Source organism: Camelina sativa, chromosome 8 (assembly GCF_000633955.1).
Source record: "Camelina sativa cultivar DH55 chromosome 8, Cs, whole genome shotgun sequence".
In the NCBI taxonomy this organism is placed as follows: Eukaryota; Viridiplantae; Streptophyta; class Magnoliopsida; order Brassicales; family Brassicaceae; genus Camelina; species Camelina sativa.
The window spans coordinates 13,228,001-13,232,593 of NC_025692.1; the positions used below are offsets into that span (position 1 = coordinate 13,228,001).

At 32.3% G+C, this 4,593-nt stretch overlaps 1 long non-coding RNA gene across 1 annotated transcript; it reads right to left on the reverse strand.

Moving 5' to 3' along the window:
- On the reverse strand, nucleotides 3,246-4,022 carry LOC104707107. Its single transcript, XR_754552.1, has 2 exons — nucleotides 3,924-4,022; nucleotides 3,246-3,696 (listed from the first exon to the last, which is right to left on the reverse strand). It is a non-coding gene; the product is annotated as an uncharacterized LOC104707107 (long non-coding RNA).

Below are 4,593 nucleotides of genomic sequence, written 5' to 3' on the forward strand. Positions count from 1 at the left end.
GCAAAAACATAAACAAAACAAAGAAAATATTTAGAATTTGAGATATGGTGGATGATGATGTGAGAATAGTTATTTATAGGATTTCAAGGGATGCAAGTTACATTTCTAAAATATTTTATTATACATATGCAATTGAAAATTAAAAATAATAAGAAGACAAAGAAGGAAAAAAGAACCAAGCGTCGATAGCTCAATTGGTAAAGACTCTCTGGCAAAGTCTAGAGGTTGTTGGTTCGAGGGACGACGCTTGGGAGGGGATTATATAAAATGTTCTGGTCCCTGGCCTGAGGGGATGTACGGGCATAGGCCCGGAACCTCTTAATAGTTCAAAAAAAAAAGAAGGAAAAAAAATACATAAAAAAAGAAATAAAATTGAACAAAGTATAAGATAAATCTTACAAAATATATAATCACAGAATTTGAGATATGGTGGATGATGATGTGAGAATGGTTATTTATAAGATTTCAATGGATGGAAGTTACATTTCTAAAATAATTTAATCAGAGGAGTTACAATTATAATTTATAGTGTATTTGAATGAAATGAATGAAAAAAATAGTCAATTCATAATTTATGTAATTTCAGTTACAATTTAGTAGTAAAGTGTGGACTTAAAGTATAGATTATTGTATACTATTATATTTTTATTTATTAAAAATAAATATTATTTTTTTAGAAATTAAATGCTAAATGGACCAATAAGGATAGAGTAAAACTTTACTTTTATTTTGTTATTTTTTTTTAACAAACACTTTTATTTTGTTTATGTATATGATTTTCACAAATTTATTCTCACCGGATCTGTAATGGATCTGCTGATATCTCAAGAGATCTCTCCATTTAAATTAGGGAGAGTTACTATAATATTACATAAAAGCTTCCTTCTTACTAAAGTAGTACAAAAAGGTTGCAAACTACTATAAATATTTTTAAACCATTTGTACCCCTATAACTAAGCGTACACAAAAACGTTATTACTAAATATGCCATTACGAAAAGTAAAAAAGTATTGGGAAGTGGAACAAAATCTATCACTCATGTAATGGTAGAGTAATCAGATAAATTACAATGGTAGATAAAGTTGGTAGATTTAGTTGGTAGATCTAGTTGTAGTGATGATAGACTTTTTGGCAAGATAGATTAAGTAGGTAGATTTATGTTCTCGGTAGATTAACTTGTTAGATTAATTGTGTTTGATGATAGACTTAGTAGTTGGGCGAGTTTTTCGATAGACTATTGATAGCGAAGATATTTTTGGTAGACTTATTACCTGTTGTGACAGATATAACTGACAGATTTAAGATGTTAATAGATTGTTTTGGTATACTTATATAGTTAATAGATTTATATGACAGATTTATAATAATTTACCGGTAGACTTATAAAATGCAGTAGAGTTATTGCTTATTATGGTCGATTAGTGTACATCCATAATGTTCTTGAGATTAGTGTACGTACATAACATTCTTTTGCTTAGTGTCCGTACATAAATCTATTTTAATGAAAGATATTATTGTAATTTTATAGTCATCTTCAACATATCTTCTTCTACAACCGTAGCTAATATTGTCGTTGTTGTTCACTGGAAATGGAACAAGTATGAGATGTTACTAGAACAAGTAAGAGATGTTACTAGAACAACCTATGTAATTCGTAATTGTTTATTTATTTATTATATTTCTGAGAGTTAATGAATAATAACCACACAAAATTACATTTTAACTATAGAGGGTATTATTTTGATAACATAAATAGTATTTTTCGAATTGTATATATTACTCAGTTCAACTAGGTACAACTAAATATATATTTAGATTTGTATTTATATTTAAAATAAGAAAATGATAATTAAGGTTTATAAGAATTTCTAAAACATATTGAACTATTAAAGAACCATGTTTAATCAACAATACAAGAATTTATCAATTTCTAATATATACTATCGTTTTCACATAAAACACTCTTTATAGTATAAGGAAGACTTAGTAAGTGATCACCTCAAATGAAGCAAAAGAGGTGAAACCCAAGTTTTTATGAACATTGTGTTATGAAAACCTTGTATATGCTAATTAATAGTGATAAATCTTGTGGCCAACTGCTAATTAATAATTTATATTATAGTTCAACTGGAAATACGAAAAAAATGCAAAAGTTCAACTATGAATATGAGAGTACAACTGGATAACTATGTATAATTATGTGTATAATTAATAATTTTTTACTAATATCCTGTTGTCTTTCGTTCATTTTACTACAGTGTGATGATTTTAAATGAATATTCCGCCACCAAAAATCTATTTTTTATTCGTTTTCACATAATCCATATTTAAATTTATTTTAATAACTCTAGTACAGTTGTACCAAGTAGTTCAAGTTATACTGAAATTTTCTCAGTTGTACCTAAATGATCTAGTTGTACATAAAACCTCACATTTACCCTAAAATTCTATTAATTACAACCAAACAAATCTCAGTCCCTCCGTCTCTATTGCAACTCTTTTATCTTCTGCAAAGGCTCCATCTTCTACTCCTAATAGCTTCTAAGTAGATATTATTTCTCATTTATTACTTCATTAAGCTCACCCACTTCTTCTCTCAAACATCTCTACTATTTCTCCATCCTTTGATCCCTTTTCTGATAAAGATAGAGTAAACCACACATCTCCAAATCAATATGTGAAGTTTAAAATCACGTAAAATAAAAAAAAATTTATAAATGTATCAACTAAATATGACAAATAAAATTCAGCTCTAACTTCTTAAGAAGCCAATTAATTAAGTCGATCTCCACCCACCAAAGCGATGTCTCATTTACCGATAGCAAGCAACATGAACACCGTTGACGAGAGCTCGTGTATGTCCAGTAATGAACATTTACCCATCGGGGTTAGTAAAAACCAATAATCTCAACAAGCTTCTTCAGCTAATCAAAAGGAAGGCGACGAGATCGACAACATCAATGGAGCAGCAGCGAGGAGAAATTGGAACAACTAGAACAACCGGAACAACAAGAACAACCAAAAGGTTATGAGAAATCTTACGAAGAAGATGAATCGAGGGTTTTGACGGCGAAAGGGTTGGCGCCGGGAAGAGACACCACAAAAGAGAGGCGAGGTCAAAAGGCACTGAAGAATTAAATCCATGTGGATACAAAGATGTTATTTTACAATAGTATACAATATTTTTAATTTTTTTTAAACCCATAACGGGGTACATAAGGTGCAGTTAACAACGATAAAAACCATAAACCAAACAGTTAACAATTGATTGTTATCTAGGTTAAACGTAGACAAAATATCATAGGGTTACATCAAAAAAAAATAACCTAACCAATAGTTTCATAGGTTATAAAATCAAAAAATATCAACTCATCTCTAATTAGTCCTAGAATCAGAGTTGGCTTGCAGAAGGTGCAGTTGATCAAATGTCTTCAACGTTAGCATCCTCATTGAGTCGCCTTCTCTTTGCCCTCTTTAGACTCCCAAAATATAAATACAGTCAAGAGTCAAGACAACCAGTAATAGCAAATACTAAACCCACACCCATTTACCCCATGGAAGTCGTGAGTGTATGTTGACACATTAAATAGAAGACTCACCAAACCATTGGGCAAATTGCACAATCTTTTTTAAAAAAAACACCACACTGCTTTTTACTGTAAACAGTAATGCAGGTTCTCAGTGAAACGACCCAACCTGTTTTTTTTTAATAATAAAAATATATAAATAATAATAATAAATAAACTACAACTAGTGGTCCCATACCCACTAGCCACCTAACTACAATCACAACCAACAGCGGAAATAAAAAATACCAATAATAACCAATATTATGACATAATGCATAACCAATAACCAATCATCAGAAAACATGAAACCAGCAACCTAGAAATGTTTCTAATGACCCAACTCTAGCAACCTACCAGACAACATTCAATCGAGTCCTTAGAACATCCTCCTCTTCATTGCTTTGATTCCACGATCACACTTTGCTTTTACCTGCACCACAAAAAAAAATTGCAATGCATGAGTATTTTATAAACACTCAGTAAGGCAATCCTCCCATCTACTGGGCTATACACACAAGCAATAGAGACATCTCTAACCATCAACCAACAATCAACAAACAACAAATAACAAACCAGGACTCTGCATCGACCGACACCAACATGCATCGACCGACACCACATGGGGATGCATTGACCGACACAAGAGATGCATCGACCGATGCAAGTTACACATGCATCGACCGACACTCGCACTGCATCAACCGACACATGCTCGACATAACACGAAAACCCCAGGTTTTACGCGTCGTCCTCGCACTTGCATCGACCGACGCACAAAGTGCATCGACCGATGCATCATGTCGAGCATCGTGTTCCTCGAAGCTTCTCGCCGGATCTTTGTTCCTGCAACCACAAAATTCGATCCCAAGCCACAAGAAAGCTTCCTAACGTCCCAAATAACCGTCTAACAAGTCTAACAACACATAAACAAGCAGATCAGAGAAGCTCTAGCTTAGATAAACCATGGTCCTGCACTTACCTTTGCCAAGACGATTCTGAACCTTAAACAAACAAAAAAACACTT